General features: G+C 40.4%; 1 long non-coding RNA gene across 3 annotated transcripts in view; it reads right to left on the reverse strand.

Moving 5' to 3' along the window:
• LOC136154802 (uncharacterized) overlaps positions 1-17,201 on the reverse strand; it is a 184,444-nt gene that overhangs the window by 1,223 nt on the left and 166,020 nt on the right. For all 3 annotated transcript variants that reach the window (XR_010660516.1, XR_010660518.1, XR_010660517.1), the window contains 2 exons: positions 9,870-9,957; positions 1,758-1,854 (listed from right to left, as the gene is read on the reverse strand). This is a non-coding gene — a long non-coding RNA (uncharacterized lncRNA). The remainder of the gene's footprint in view (positions 1-1,757; positions 1,855-9,869; positions 9,958-17,201) is intronic.

The raw sequence follows: 17,201 nt of genomic DNA on the forward strand, positions 1-17,201 counted from the left end.
CTATTTTCTCACAGTGCCATTCCTGGCTAATTTCATCTCCTACCACAAGAAGGTAGCAACGCCATTATTACTCACAATACCATGGCTCTTTAGAATCTGTTTGTACTAGAAAATGTAGAGCTCTTGCCTCTGCAGTTTCCTAATACCATTTATTTAATGCTGGTTACATCTTACTTGGGACATCGCATCATCCATTGGGCTGCCCATAAATCCTGGCCTCCAATGATTCCTCATACTTCTGTGTTTTGCTGATAAGACCCACAACAGCAAACTTTACACAGAGTATATGGGGAAATGTGAACAAAAATACTTCATTTTCTGGTCATGTTAAATTTTCTGTTTGGAATTTTATATCATTAATGTAGAACAAGAAAACTTCTAGCCATGTCTTTTCTTTAACTCTTTAAACAATGATCATTAAACAATGATCTCATTTCTAGAATGAGATCTATTGCAAACTTGACTGCACCCCTACCTTCAACACATCCTCACTAGGGGGGAGGAAAGCATGATGCCCATGGCAGAGTGAGAAGTCTCAACTGTAGAAAGAATGTCCATTCTTGGACTCCCCTGGCAGTCCAGTGGTTAGGACTCCACACTCTCAATGCACAGGTCATGGACGGCTTCAATCTCCGGTTGGGGAACTAAGATTCCCCCATGCCATATGGCATGGTCTAAAATGAATAAATAAAAATAATCTATAATAATAATAAATACATAAATTTCACTTAACAATAATTTTATTTATTTATGGCCACACTGGGTCTTCATTGCTGGGAGCGGGCTTTCTCTAGTTGTAGCAGGTGGAGTTTACTTTCTAGTTGTGTGCAGGGTTCTCATTGCAGTGGCTTCTCTTCTTCCAGAGCACAGACTCTAGAGTGCATGGGGTCAGTAGTTGTGGCACTCGGGCTTAGCTGCCCCATGGCATGTGGGATCTTAGTTCCTGGACCAGGGATCAAACCTGTGTGAGCTGCACTGGCAGGTGGACCCTTAACCACTGGATCATCAGGGAAGTTTTTGTTTTTGTTTTTTTAAAAGAATGTCCATTCTTCATCTTGCCACCCCATGGACTGTAAACCTCCAGTCTCCTCTGCCCATGGAATTTTACAGTAAGAATGCTAGAGTGGGTTGCCATTTTCTTCATCTGGCAGGGCTTGAGACCCACCTGGGGGAGCATGATGTCACCACATTGATGAGCCAAGAGACCTGACTGGAGTTGTGGGGCAATTGTCTTGAAAGTTCCTAGAGAGAGTGGACATAGCCCAGAGAACTGCCTGATACCTGGTGCAGAGCCTGTGGAGGCAATGATTGCCCTGGACACTATACAAGGTAAAGGCACCTGCCACCACCTCTGTACCTTTAGGTGCCCTAGACTGGGGGCATGAAAAAGTCATGGTGAGAGCTGATACACATGCAGCTCAAGCACAAGGGCTGGCACTGAATGTTCAGGCCTGGAGCCTTGAACTTGGCCTATAAACAACACAACTGAAAGTCACCCCAAATCAGCCTGTTGCCACTATTCTACTGTCCTGGACTCATAAGATCCTATGAAAGAAATGCCACACTAGCCAGCAGGAGCAATCTACTTGCCAGGCCCTGTCCCCCACTCCCCCACCCTAGGATTGGCCACAGAACTCTGGGACAGCCCCATAGGGTTACATCAGTGATGATGGCTTGTCTCTGCTCCTCTTTGTCTGCAGCTCCAGCTGGAGACTTGAAGACAAGGGCCTGGGTCATCTGAAGGCTCTTATACTCACATGGATGGACGTTGATGCTGGTTGTAGCCCGGGCCTCTCCATGTGGTTGCTTTTGGCTTCCTCACAGCATGATGGCTGGGTTCCAAGGCCAAGGACTCTGAGAGAGAGGAGGGTGGAAGTTGTACCTTTCATGACCAGTTTTGGAAGTTACATAGTGTCACTTCCCCTATACCCTATTCATTGAGTCAGTCACAAAGTTCTGCCCAGGTTCAGAAGGAGAAGAAAAAGGTTCTGCTTCTTCTTCTTTTTTTTTTTTTTAATTGAATTTTTTATTAGAAAAAATGCCATATTTTATAGATCACCATTTATGAGAATCCTACCAAAGCACTCCAACAAACTGGCCTTGAAGAGAAACAGCACAATGACAGAAAACTCAAGATACTGTACCTTTGAGGAGCCCACAGCCACGCTAACTGAAAATCAACACACAACTCCCACCACACCACACACAAGTGTGAACAGGTTATATAAGTAAGCCAAGATTTAGAAAACAGTGTGGAAGAGGAGGAACACACCCACACATGTATCTGTGTGCATGTTTTCCTTAAAAACATGTAACAGGGTTTCCTTCATTTTACTCAACTCAAAGAAATTCTTGATCTAAAATTATTCCATGTCTAACATTATACAAAAGAAATATCATAAAGCAAAAGTTTACATTTTCCTGGGAGCTGTCCGTTGCAAGTAAGAAAAGGTTACTTGAATTTTATGTGGATTTTACACTAAAAAATTCAGGTTCTGCTTCTTGATGGGGAGTGACAAGGTTCTAGAAAGGCACATGGGGCCAGAAATGTTGCTGCGACCTTTTTCGGAAATTATGTTGTTGCTGTTCAGTTGCTCAGTCTTGTCTGACTCTTTGCAACTCCATGGACTGCAGCATGCCAGGTTCCCTTATCCTTCACTCTCTCTCAGAGTTGACTCAAACTCATGTCCATTGAGTCAGTGATGTCATCCAACCATCACGTCCTCTGCCATCCCCCTTCTCCTCCTCCCTTCTATCTTTCCCAGCATCAGGCTCTTTTCTAATGAGTTGGCCCTTCACATCAGGTGGCCAAAGTATTGGAGCTTCAGCTTCAGCATCAGCCCTTCCTATGAATGTTCAGGGTTGATTTCCTTCAGGATTGGATTGACTGGTTTGGTCTCCTTGCAGTCCAAGAACTCTCAAAAGTCTTCTCCAACACCACAGTTCAAAAGCATCAATTGTTTGATGTTCGGCCTTCTTTATGGTCCAATTCTCACATGCATACATGAATACTGGAAAAACCATAGTTTAACAATAAGGACCTTTGTATGTAAAGTGATGTCTCTGCTTTTTAATACACTGTCTATGTTGGTCATAGCTTTTCTTCCAAGGAGCAAGTGTCTTTTAATTTCATGGCTGCAGTCACCATCTGCAGTGATTTTGGAGCCCAATAAATTCAAGTCTGTCACTGTTTCCATTGTTTCCCCATCTATTTGCCATGAGGGGATGGGGCTGGATGCCATGATCTTAGTTTTTTGAATGTTGAGTTTTAAGCCAGGTTTTTCACTCTCGTCTTTCACTTTCATCAAGAGGCTCTTTAGTTCCTCTTCGCTATCTGCCATAAGGGTAGTGTCATCTGCATATCTTAGGTTATTGATATTTCTCCAGGCAATCTTGATTCCAGCTCGTGCTTCATCCAGCCCAGCATTTTGCATGATGTACTCTACACATAAGTTAAATAAGCAGAGTGATAATATACAGCCTTGATGTATTCCTTTCTCAATTTTGAACCAGTCCATGTCCAGTTCTAACTGTTGCTACTTGACCTACACACAGGTTTCTCAGGAGAGAGGTAAGGTGGTCTGGAGAAATCTGTATGATTTTCATAATTTTTAAAATTATAGTCTACCACCTGTATAATTTCCATAATTTTGGAAATTATAATGTACCACTAACTGAATGAGAAACTTGACAAGTTGCTTCACCTCACCAGGCCTCAGTTTCCTTATCAATTAAATGGGTATAATAATAGTGTCTATGGTGGAGGGAGAGAATCATATGCAATAATGCACATTAAGTACTTAGCCCAGTGCCCACAATATGGCAAGTACTCAGGGAAAATTAGAAATTATTGTCAGTAATCATTAGCATTGACCAATGAGGCATCCTGATATAGCTGAAACAAGGTGTTGTGGGTTGAATTGTGTTCCCCTGCCCCCCCAAGTTTATTCAAGTCTTAACCTGTGAATGTGACCTTATTTGGAAATCAGTCTCTGCAGGTGTAATTAAGATGTGAGTTAAGATGAGGTCATCCTAGATTAGGGCAAGCCCTGAATACAGTCACTGGCATCCTGATGAGAAGAGGCACAGAAATACACACATGGGGAGAATGCCATGTGACAATGGATACAGAAATTAGAGTGATAAGTCTGCAAGCTATGGGCCACCAAGGATTGCTGGCAACCCACCAGAAGCTGGAAGAGGCAAGAAAGGTCCCTCCCCTGGGGCCTTCAGAGGGAACATGGCCCTGCCACCAATACCTTGATTTCAGACTTCTAACTTCCAGAACTATAAAATAACTTCTGGGTTTTTTTCTCTTTTTTCTTTTTTTTTGGCAGCACTGCATGGCTTGTAGGTCTTAGTTTCCAACCAGGAATTGAACTTGGGCCCTTGGCAGTGAAAGCATGGGTATCTAACCACTGGACAGCCAGGGCATTCCCAAAATTTCTGTTGTTTTAAGCAACCCCCACCAATGACTCAGCAGACACTGGGACCCTACTCTTTTCTAGGCACTGAGAATACAGTGATGACTAAAGTAAGCATTCTGAGTCTGAGGAGCTGGCAGCAATACAAGCAGTAAAGTGACAGGTGTACAAGCTGGATTTAGAAAAGACAGAGGAACCAGAGATCAAACTGTCAACATCTGGTGGATCATAGAAAAAGCAAGGGAATTCCAGAAAAAAACATTTACTTCTGCTTCACTGACTATGCTAAAGCCTTTGACTATGTGGATCACAACAAAATGGGAATTCCAGTAGTCATGTATGGATGTGAGAGTTGGGCTATAAAGAAAGCTGAGCGCCGAAGAATTGATGCTTTTGAACTGTGGTGTTGGAGAAGACTCTTGAGAGTCCCTTGGACTGCAAGGAGATCCAACTGGTCCATCCTAAAGGAGATCAGTCCTGGGTGTTCATTGGGGGGACTGATGTTGAAGCTGAAACTCCAATACTTTGGCCATCTGACGCGGAGAGCTGACTCATTGGAAAAGACCCTGATGCTGGGAAAGATTGAGGGCGGGAGGAGAAGGGGACGACAGAGGATGAGATGGTTGGATGGCATCTCTGACACAATGGACATGGGTTTGGGTGAACTCCGGGAGTTGGTGATGGACAGGGAGGCCTGGCATGCTGCGGTTCATGGGGTCGCAAAGAGTCGGACACGACTAAGCAACTGAACTGAACAGAACTGAACTTCCTCTTCATCTAAGGACACCACCCTTATGGCCTCATTAGGTGGTGAGACCCCCACCCTTAAGGCCTCATTTAACCTTGATTACCTCCTTAAAGGCCCTATCTCCAAATACAATCACTTTGGGTGAAGGGCTGCAACATAGGAATTTGGGGTGGGGGCACAATTCAGTCTCTTACACTAACCAATGTACAAGTTTTCAAACAGGCCTTCCTAAGGACAGCAGTCACACCCCTTCTGTGCTACATCTTTTCAGCACAGGCTCCAAACCCAGCTCTGGAAGACTTGAAATGGCTGTCAATCACATTGTTCCCTGGGAAGAAGTGGGCCCCATTCGGTGCTGTGGTCCAGGTTACAATGACTCCTTCACTGCGTGTTGAGTACCTTCCTTCCAGCTTGGCCACAGCTGACAAAACCAGAAGTAGATGTAAGAGAAGAAGGCATCCCTACTGTTAAAGGACAGAATGTGTCCTTTATTTAGTGGGGAGTCATTGCAGGGTTTTAAGTAACACTAACAGCTAACACTGCTGATTGAGAGAAGCTTCATTTCTCACAAGTGGCAGAAACAAGGATTTCAGACATGAAATTCACTATGAAATGGATCAGGGCAAGTTGAGACCCTCTGACTGTATTTACTAGACCTCATGTACATACAATAATTCCATGTATTAAATACATATAAAATGCAGTACCACATGAATTCATGCATGTGTTTACCAGAAAAAAGAAATGCTAAACATGGATTGAACTGCTACTTCCTTAACAGGAAGTAGGTGTCGTGGATTTGGGAAATGACTCATAAATTGTGAAATGACTCAGGATTGTATGAAACTAGGCCATCTAAAACTTTATTAAGTCCCATTTCATACAAGCTGTAGGTATACAAATTATATAAATAGAATATGTGCTAAGAGTGTATTCAAAGCTAGATCTGAATTAAGGGCACTGTGCTTATAAAAGGCATAATTCCAGCCTTTCCATAATTTTATTTTTACTTTGTATTAGGGCATATTAGAAACTTACACAAAAGTCTAGAGAACAGCAAGATGAACATTCTGTACCACCATCTAGCTCCAAAATTCATAAGCTCATGGCCAATCATCTGTATATCCCATCCACTATGTACCCTTCAGATTATTTTGAAGCAAATCTCAGACATCATATTTTTTAATGTACAATAGGTCAGTATGTGTATCTGAAAGATAAGGACTCTTTTTGAAAATCTAACCTCAATACCATTTCCTCATCTAAAAAAATAATAAGAAATCCTAAATAGTTTCAAATATCCATTCAGCCTTCACATTACCCTGATTTTTTTATATATATTCAGGATGGCTTCATATGGGTGCTTTATTGTTGTTGTTGTTCAGTCATCCAGTCGTGTTCAGCTCTTTTCCACCCCATGGACTACAGCATGCCAGGCCTCCCTGTCCCTCACCATCTCCCGAAGTTTGCTTAAGTTCAAGTCCATTGCATCGGTGATGCCATCCAGCCATCTCACCTTCTGACGCCCTCTTCTCCTTCTGCCCTCAATCTTTCCTAGCATCAGGGACTTTTCCAATGAGTCAGCTGTTGGTATCAGATGACCACAGATGTTCGAATCAGGTGGCCAAAGTATTGGAACTTCAGCTTCAGCATCAGTCCTTCCAACGAATATTCAGGGTTGATATCCCTTAAGATGGACTGATTTGATTTTGCCGTCCAAGGAACTCTCAGGAGTCTTTTCCAGCATCACAGTTCGAAGGCATCAGTTCTTTGGCATTTGGCCTTCCTTAAGGTCCAGCTCTCACAACTGTATGTGACCACTGGGAAGACCATAGTCTTGACAATATGGAACTTTGTCGGTGGAGTAATGTCTCTGCTTTTCAACACACTGTTTAGGTTTGTCAGTGTGGATGCTTTGCGCCCCCATAATTAGGCACATACTGTTGGTTGTCTCTTTTTATGATGTCAGAAGTCATTAATGGGCAGTGACTGGATCCATTTATTTACATGGGGATGACAAAGTAGAATATTTTGATTCTCTTATTCTTTCACTTATTAGCCCAAATATATTTATAAAAAGATCCCCCAACTCTTTGCTTGTATAAGAAAAGCAGGATCAATAATTGACACTTGATTCTTTCCCTATATTTATCAGTTTCCAACATAAAGAGCTGTTTCCCAAGACTTCCCTGGTGGTCCAGGGATTAAGACTCAATACTATCACTGCAGGGACAACAGGTTCCCCTAGTGGAAAAACATATCCCACTGACCACATGATGCAGGGGAAAAAACAAAACAAAACAAAACCCAGGTTTATATTTCATGTATTTCAAACCATTGCAACCTTGTTCATGCTCAGATTGTCCCATCGACAAATCATTGGGATCATCTTCAATTTGGCTTCTGAGTCAGTCATTCATGACTTCTGGATTTTCTGTTCCACCAAAGCATTCCTTTCTTTCTGGTATTGTAGAAATACTGAGGGTAAGAGGAGAAGGGGGCAACAGAGGATGAGATGATTGGATGGCATCATCGACACAATGGACATGAGTTTGAGCAGACTCCAGGAGATAGTGAAGGACAGGGAAACCTGGTGTGTCACAATCCATGGGATTGCAAAGAGTCGGACACAACTGAGCAACTGAACAACAGCCTCCTTTTGTTTGTTCACATGGCTTGAGGCTTTGTTGCATTTTCCTCATGGTGGCAATGTTGCTCCAGAAATGCCAAGAAACTCTTAATTCCTCACCCCCACCCCCATCTACACTGTCTCTTCGCCTGCCTTTCATGTCCAAAAAAAACGCAGCAGAGCCCTTTGGTGATTGGGAAGGAAGCTGCTTGCTGCAGTGTTTGCGGAAAACCCGCTCACTTCGGCAGTACTGCCAGTCTTTCTCCTTTGATGAATCTGAAATAAATCTGAAGTCTAAGCTGCAAAGTCTGATGAGACATCTTCTAGAATTTCATTTCTACTCGACCTAGTCTTTGTAAATTGATACGAGTTAACCCTACGTTAGATCCCCGCAATTTTCCCAAATTGTCAAGAAATGCTGGAGGCTAAAGGCATGGAGGAGGGTCCTAGCCGCCAAGCCCTGAGGTTGCAGGTCTCACAAGCTTGCCAGGCTCTGGGTGTCCTCTTCTGTTTGCCAACCCAAGCATGAGGCCGCAGGGTCTCAAAGTGAGGATGCAGCCACATCACTGGGGACGTGTTAGAAATAAATTCCCAGATCCTACCCCAGGCCCACATTGAATGAGAACCAGTGCACTAGGCCAGGTGTACTGAGTGGAAACAGTATGTGAACCTAGAACTTCCAGATGTACAAGCTGGATTTAGAAAAGGCAGAGGAACAAGAGATCAAATTGCCAACATCCGATGGATCATAGAAAAAGCAAGGGAATTCCAGAAAAACATCTACTTCTGCTTCATTGACTATGCTAAAGCCTTTGGCTGTGTAGATCACAACAAACTGGAAAATTATTAAAGAGATGGCAATACCAGACCACCTTACCTGCATCCTGAGAAACCTGTATGCAAGTCAAGAAGCAGCAGTTAGAACTAGACGTGGAATAACTGACTGGTTCAAGTTTGGAAAAGACGTACGTCAAGGCTGTATATTATCACCCTGCTTATTTAATTTATATGCAGAGTACATCATGCAGAATGCAGGGATGAATGAAGCACAAGCTGGAATCAAGATTCCCTGGAGAAACACCAATGACCTTAGATATGCAGATGACACCATCCTTATGGCAGAAAGCAAAAAGAATTAAAGAGCCTCTTGATGAAGGTGAAAGAGGAGAGTATAAAACCTGACTTAAAGCTCAACATTCAAAAAACAAAGATCATGGCATCTGGTTCCATCATTTCATGACAAATAGTTGGGGAAACGAAACAGTGGCTGACTTTATTTTTCTGGGCTCCAAAATCACTGCAGATGGTGACTGCAGCCATGAAATTAAAAGATGCTTGCTCCTTGGAAGAAAAGCTACAACCAACCTAGATAGCATATTAAAAAACAGAGACATCACTTTGCATACAAAGGTCCGTATTGTCAAAGCTATGGTTTTTCCAGTGGTCATGTATGGATGTGAGAGCTGCACAATAAAAAAAGGCTGAGCACATAAAAATTGATGCTTTTGAACTGTGGTGATGGAGAAGACTCTTGGGAGTCCCTTGGACAGCAAGGAGATCAAACCAGTCAATCCTAAAGGAAATCAACCCTGAATATTCACTGGAAGGACTGATGATGCTGAAGCTGAAGCTTCAGTACTTGTGGCCACCTGATGTGAAGGGCCAACTCATTGGGAAAGAGCCTAATGGTGGGAAAGATTGAAGGCAGGAGAAGGGGATGACAGAGGATGTGATGGTTGGATGGCATCACTGACTCAATGGACATGAGTTTGAACAAACTCCAGAGATGGTGAAGGATAGGGAAGCCTGGTGTGCTGCAGTCCACGGGGTCACAAAGAGTCAGACACAACTGAACGACTAAACAACAACAACTAAGTGGGAAATAGCTATTTGGGGCAAGTCCTCCATGGCCTGGTAAGATGTTCCCCATCATTTCATCAGTGCACACCATACAGTGCTCACAGAGAGAAAGTGTGCATGCATGCACTTTAGTGGAGGGGGTTCAGCTTAGTCTTGAGGTTTTCTCATTTATATTGGAATGGGAGCCCTTTCACATCCCATTGAATACCTTCCATTGCTTCCTATTTCTTTTACTTTCACTCCAGAAGTGATGTTTTCATTTATCCTTAGGTCATCCACTCAGCTTGCAAGTTTTCCTGAAAAGAAGGAACTACGTTGTAGAAATAAATGACAAACAAATCCAACATCCTAGAAATAGTTCCTCATTTCTGTACTTCACATGTTTATGTATTTCTAAATTTCCATGTTTGTATTTATATAAGTATATTTTTAAAAATTATTTATTCATTTATTTTTGACTGTGCTGGATTTTCCTTGCTACACAGGCTTTTCTCTAGTTGCAGTGAGTGGGGATACTCTCTAGTGGCAATGCCCAGGCTTCTCATTGTGGTGGCTTCTCTTGTTGTGAAGCACAGGCTCTAGGGAATGTGAGCTTTCAGTAATTGCAGCATACAGGCTCAGTAGTTGTGACTCCCGGCCTCTAGAGCACAGGCTCAATAGCTGTGGCACAAGGGCTTAGCTGCTTGGTGGCTTGAGGGATCTTCCAGGATCAGGGATTGAATCCATGTCTCCTATGTCAGCAGGCGGATTCTTTACCACTGAGCCACCAGGGAAGCCCTACATAAATATAATTTTATAAAATTGCATTCATTTGTACATATTATTTTGAATTGTACTTTTTAATTTCTGTATGCATTGCTATATAATATGCAGTTTTCCAGTAATGATAAATTCTGGATGCATATATTACAATTTTTAAATTAAAATGTGAAAATTATAGTGAAAAATTCAAAAATATAGAAACATAAAATAAATATTTCAAATCTCAACCTAACTTTCTAGCACTATATCCAACATTATCAGCTTGATTTGCATAATTTAGGACTGTACCTATTGTATATAATCAATTATATCTAATGATATATAATATAATATATAATGTGTATGTATGTGTTAGTTGCTCAGTCATGTCTGACACTTTGCAACCCCATAGACTGTACCCCACCAAGCTCTTCTGTCCATGGAATTCTCGAGGCAGGAACTTTGGAGTGGGTTGCCATTCCCTTCTCCAGAGGATCTTCCAGGCCCAGGGATCAAACCTGGGTCTCCTGCACTGCAGGCAGATTCTTTACCATCTGCGCTCCCAGGAAGCCCATAATATATAATAATAATAAATGATATATGGTATAAAATATATGTTATATAATATATAATATGATTTACATAATATATATTATATTGTATATAATATTATGTAATATATAATATGGGCTTACCTGGTGGCTCAGACAATAAAGAATCTGCCTGCAATAAGGGATACCTGGGTTCCATCCCTGTGTTGGGAAGATTCCCTGGAGGAGGGCATGGCAAACCACTCCAGTATTCTTGCCTAGAGAATCCTCATGGACAGAGGAGCCTGGTGGGCTAAAGTCTATGGGGTCGCAAAGAATCAGACACAACTGAGCAACTATGCACATATATAATATATAACATGTAATACATAATATGTAATATATTATACATAACATACAATGACTGACCATGCCCTCTTGAATGATTACTATAAAACTTCTCACTATCTTCCCTAAGTTGGGACACACAGTTTTGAGGACATTAGCCCACTGTGACCCCCTTTGCCTTGCAAAGCAATAAAGCTATTCTTTTCTACTTCTCCTGACCCCAAACTCTGTCTCAGAGATTTGATTTGGCACCAGTGTAAAGAGAGGGCTTCCCAGGTAGTGCTAGTGGTAAAAAAATGCACCTGCCATGCAGGAGACATAGGAGACACAGGTTTGATCCCTGAGTTGGGAAGATCTTCTGGAGAAGGCATGGCAATCCACTCCAGTATTCTTGCCTGGAGAATCCAAGGACAAAGGAACCTGGCAGGCTACAGTCCATGGGGTCACAAAGAGTTGGACATGACGGAAGTGATTTAGCATGCATTCACATACAGAGAAGCTGAGCTTTCAGCATTGATTATACATGGAAAAGTCATTTACTTTTATCCCTCATATAAAATTACATTTAAAATTTCTAGATGTGTTCATTTTCTGCATGAATAATATTAATATCTCATAAAAATGGAATGATTTTCTACAGTTTTATATACTATTTCTCCAATCATATTATGATCATTACTCACAAGTTTGAATTCCAAAAATTATCCCCAAAGTAAAGGCCTAAACAAGCCAATCCTATTCCTCAAGCCTAATAACTTTTAGGCATTATTTAATTAACATGTGTGCCGGCCAAGTTGCTTCAGTAGTGTCCAACTCTTTGCAACCCTATGGACAGTCGCCAGGCTCCTCAGTCCATGGGATTCCCCAGGCAAGAATACTGGAGTGGGTTGCCATGCCCTCCTCCAGGGGATCTTCCCAACTCAGGGGTCAAACCCCTGTCTCCTTCGTCTTCTGCATTGGTAGCTGGGTTCTTTACCACTGAGCCACCAGGAAGCCCTGATCTACCCATATATGGATATAGATATTTTTATAACAAAATATCAATATATATGAACATTTGTTTCACTTCTTGGATTGATTTAGGGGTTTTCATTCTTTTTTTTTTTCCTCAGTGACTTGGAAGTTGTATTTTCTATTCCTATTACTTTAATGTTTATATAGAATTCTTAGCAAACTAAAGCCTACTTTTTTCTACCAATGGCTAGAATTAATCAATATCTCTATTGTCTGCTTTTTAAAAGCCCAAAGAATCAATTTAACCAAAACAACATCACAGGACATTCTTCTTCCAACCTCTCCTGTTAATATTTTTGGTAATTTAATGTCTAGCTTGTTATCAAAAGTTATCAGAAATGTAAAGTGTATAATTACTGTTACCTTTTGTTACCTTTGGCATCATCGACTCAATGGACATGAGTCTGAGCAAACTCCGGGAGTTGATGATGGACAGGGAAGCCTGGCGTGCTATAGTCCATGGAGCCACCAAGAGTCAGACATAACTGAGCGACTGAACTGAACTTTGTTTAAACACTTTAAAAATATTAAATTTTTTTTGTCTGCACTGGGTCTTGGTTGCAACATGCAGGATCTTTAGTTGTGGCATGTGGGATCTAGTTCCCTGACCAGGGATCAAGCCTGGGCCCCCTGCATTGGGAGCTTGGAGTCTTAATCCCTGTACCACTAAGGAAGTCCTTACTGTTATGTTTTTTGATAGTGTTTGTTTATCTACACCAGCATTCTATACCAATTTCTTTGCTCACTTTGTGACCCTTGCATCCCACTACTTCCTCATATTATTTTCCTGTTAGCTGAGAGTACATTCTTTGGTACATTTTCCACCTCAGGTTGGTGGGCATTGATCATCACATCCTTATTTGTCCAATCATAACTATATTTTGTCCTGCTAGTTAATTGAGTTGTGATATAGATCTAGATTAAAACTATTTTTCAAGCTACTACTCCAATCAGTTGTATAACAATTATTTACTGAGTGAGTGTCCACTAGGTGCCCGGCACTGCTCTGGAGACTGCATACATCAGAGGAGAAACAATGAACAAATAGCTCTTATCTTACCATCCAATTGAATGAGAAATGAAACATCACTTTGATCCTATTCTCATGAATTTAATCTGTCCTTTTTTAAAAAAAAACCTTTTTAGGATTTTCTTTAGATCCTTACCCCTTTGAAGTTTCACTGCCATCTGTGAAGGCTGGAGAAAGCCTTATGTTACATGAACTAGAAATGCAGGACTGCTGGAGCAGATGGCAGAAGAAGGGTCAATGAAGTGGGTGTGCTGGAGTGGAGCAATGATGTGAACTAGAAACCCCCCAGAAAACCCACAGGGTGACTACATCCCTTGAGAGGGGCAGGGGTTCCTTCATTTATCAAAGTGATAAGGAATCCTGTGGTGAGGGGGCCCCAGCATCACTAAAAGGATGGATGTGGGGCACTCCTCTATCGCTAATGCCAGTGGGAGACAGTCAGAGAAGGAGGTGGATGGAATGAGCATTGGAGGAGAGATGGGGTGAACAAGAGGACCTGGGGTGGTCCACCCATCCTTCAGGTTGCCCAACATGAAGGTCCATAAGGGGTTCAAGATCAATAAAAGCATCTACTCTTCTCCTTGCTCAAAAATAAAATTGTGTTTATCACAAAACTTATAACACATGAATAAAGGGAAGTAAATGGGAAAATACACAGAAATAAAAGTCAAAGAGTTAATATCATTGATACATGAAGAATTCTTATAAACTGAAAAAAGAACATTCAAAATTTTTAATCAGCAAAGATAAATTATTTTTTAAAACACCATAAGTGGTCAAAATACACATGAAAATATATTCAACAGCTGCCTGATAATCAAAGAAGTGTCATTTCTCTGGTGACCTTCTTTGATTTCTACCCCCTCAAGTGATAATCTCCTTGCTCTGTGCTCTCACTGCACTGTCAGTGACTTCTGTGTTATACAGTGTAGGACATGGCTAGAACTCCAGCTCTCTGACTGATCTATGTACTCTTCAGAACAAGGGTTGTGTCTTTTGTTTTGTTTTAATTATATGACAAAATGGACTTTTATCCTTTTAATGTACAGGTCTATGAATTTTACTACATATCTTTGTGAGCTCTATACCAATCAGGATAAAAAATATTTCCATCAGCTCCCACAACTCCTTCATACTATCCCTTTCTAGATACACCCTACCCTCACCCCAACCCTCTGTAAGGACTTCCGTGGTCGTCCAGTGGTTAAGAGTCTACCCTTCCAATGCCGAGGGCACAAGTTCAATCCCAGGCTGGGGAACTAAGATCCCACATGCCACACAGTGTAGCCAAAAGAAAAAAAAAATCCCAACTGCTATAAATCACTGATCTCTTCCCATCACTTGAGTTTTGCCTTTTCAGTCAGGAAGTATAACCTTTTCAGACAGGTTTCTTTCATTCAACATGATGACACTGAGATTTCTTCAAGTCGTGCTGTGCATCAATAATATTGGATTAATATTCCATTATAAGGATGCACCATACTTTTTTATCCATTTATATATTTGTGGATATTTGGATTGTTTCAAGCTTTGGAAAATTATGCTTAGAGTTGCTATAAACATTCATGCACTAGAGTTTTTTTTTTTCACCTTAGGTTTTTTGTTGTTGTTGTTGTTGAATGATAATAGCTTTACAGAATTTTGTTCTTTTCTGTCAAACCTCAACATGAATCAGCCGTAGGTATATATCTATATCTATATCTATCTATCTATCTATCTATCTATATATATATATATATATCCCATCCGTTTTGAACCTCCCTCCCATCTCCCTCCCCATCCCACCCCTCTAGGTTGATATAGAACCCCTGTTTGAGTTTCCTGAGCCATACATCAAATTCCTATTGGCTATTTATTTTACATATGGTAGTGGAAGTTTCCGTGTTATTCTTTCCATACATCTTTCCCTCTCCTCCCCTCTCCCCATATCCATAAGTCTATTCTCTATGTCTCTTTCTCCGTTGCTTCCCTGTAAATAAATTCTTCAGTACCATTTTTCTAGATTCCATATATGTGCATTAGTATACAATATTTATCTTTCTCTTTCTGACTCACTTCACTCTGTATAATAGGTTCTATGTTCATCCACCTCATCAGAACTGACTCAAATGCGTTCCTTTTTTTGGCCGAGTAATATTCATTGTGTATATGTACCACAACTACTTTATCCATTCATCTGTCGATGGACATCTAGGTTGCTTCCATGTTCTAGCTGTTTTTAAAAGTGCTGGTATTGAGTTGTATGAGCTTCTTGTATATTTTGGAAATTAATCCTTTGTCAGTTGTTTCCTTTGCTATTATTTTTTCCCATCCTGAGGGTTGTCTTTTCACCTTGCTTATAGTTTCCTTTGCTATGCAAAAACTTTTAAGTTTAGTCAGGCCCCACTTGTTTACTTTTGTTTTTATATCCGTTACTTTAGGATTTGGATCATAGAGAACCTTGCTTTGATTTATGTCATCGAGTGTTCTGCCTATGTTTTCCTCTAAGAGTTTTATAGTTTCTGGTTTCACATTTAGGTCTTTAATCCATTTTGAGTTTATCTTTGTGTATGGTGTTAGGAAGCATTCTTTTTATTTTATTTTATTTTTAATTTTATTTTTTTATTTTTATTTTTAATTTTTTAATTTTATTTTTTTATTTTATTTTTTTTATTATTTTTTTAGAGAAGCATTCTAATTTCATTCTTTTACACATAGCTGTCCAGTTTTCCAGCACCATTTATTGAAGAGGCTGTCTTTGCCCTATTGTATATTCTTGCCTTCTTTGTCAAAAATAAGGTACCCATAGGTGCATGGGTTTATTTCTGGGCTTTCTATCTTGTGCCATTGGTCTATATTTCTGTGTTTTTGCCAGTACCATACTGTCTTGATGACTGTAGCTTTGTAGTATAACCTGAAGTCAGGAAGCTTGATTCCTCCAGCTCCATTCTTCTTTCTCAAGACTGCTTTGGCTATTCAGAGTCTTTTGTGTTTCCATATGAACTGTGAAATTTTTTCGCTAGTTCTGTGAAAAATGCCATTAGTAATCTGATAAGGATTGCATTGAATCCATAGATCACATTTGGTAGTATAGTCATTTTCACAATATTGATTCTTTCTACCCAGGAACATGGACTATCTCTCCATCTGTTTATGTCATCTTTGATTTCTTTCATCAGTGTCTTATAATTTTCTGTGTACAGTTCTTTTGTCTCCTTAGGTAAGTTTATTCCTAGATATTTAATTATTTTTGTTGCAATGGTGAATGGGAGTGATTCCTTAATTTCTCTTTCTGATTTTTCATTGTTAGTATATAGAAAGGCAAGTGATTTCTGTGTATTGATTTTGTATCCTGCAACTTTGCTGAATTCACTGATTAGCTCTAGTAATTTTCTGATACTATCTTTAGGGTTTCCTATGTACAGTATGATGTCATCTGCAAACAGTGAGAGCTTTACTTCTTTCCAATCTGGATTCCTTTTATTTCTTTTTCTTCTCTGACTACTGTAGCTAGGACTTCCAGAACTATGTTGAATAACAGTGGTGAAAGTGGACACCCTTGTCTTGTTCCTGATCTTATGGGGAATGCTTTCAGTTTTTCACCATTGAGAATAATGTTTGCTGTAGGCTTATCATATATGGTCTTTACTATGTTGAGGTAGGTTCCTTCTATGCCCATTTTTTTGAAGAGTTTTAATCATAAATGGGTGCTGAATTTTTTCAAAGGCTTTTTCTGCATCTATTGAAATGATCATATGGTTTTTATCTTTCAATTTGTTAATATGGTGTATCACATTGATTGATTAGCATATATTAAAGAATCCTTGTATTCCTGGAATAAACCCAACTTGATTGTGGTGTATGAGCTTTTTGATGTGCTGCTGAATTCTGTTTGCTA

This window comes from Muntiacus reevesi, chromosome X (assembly GCF_963930625.1).
Source record: "Muntiacus reevesi chromosome X, mMunRee1.1, whole genome shotgun sequence".
Taxonomy (NCBI): domain Eukaryota; kingdom Metazoa; phylum Chordata; class Mammalia; order Artiodactyla; family Cervidae; genus Muntiacus; species Muntiacus reevesi.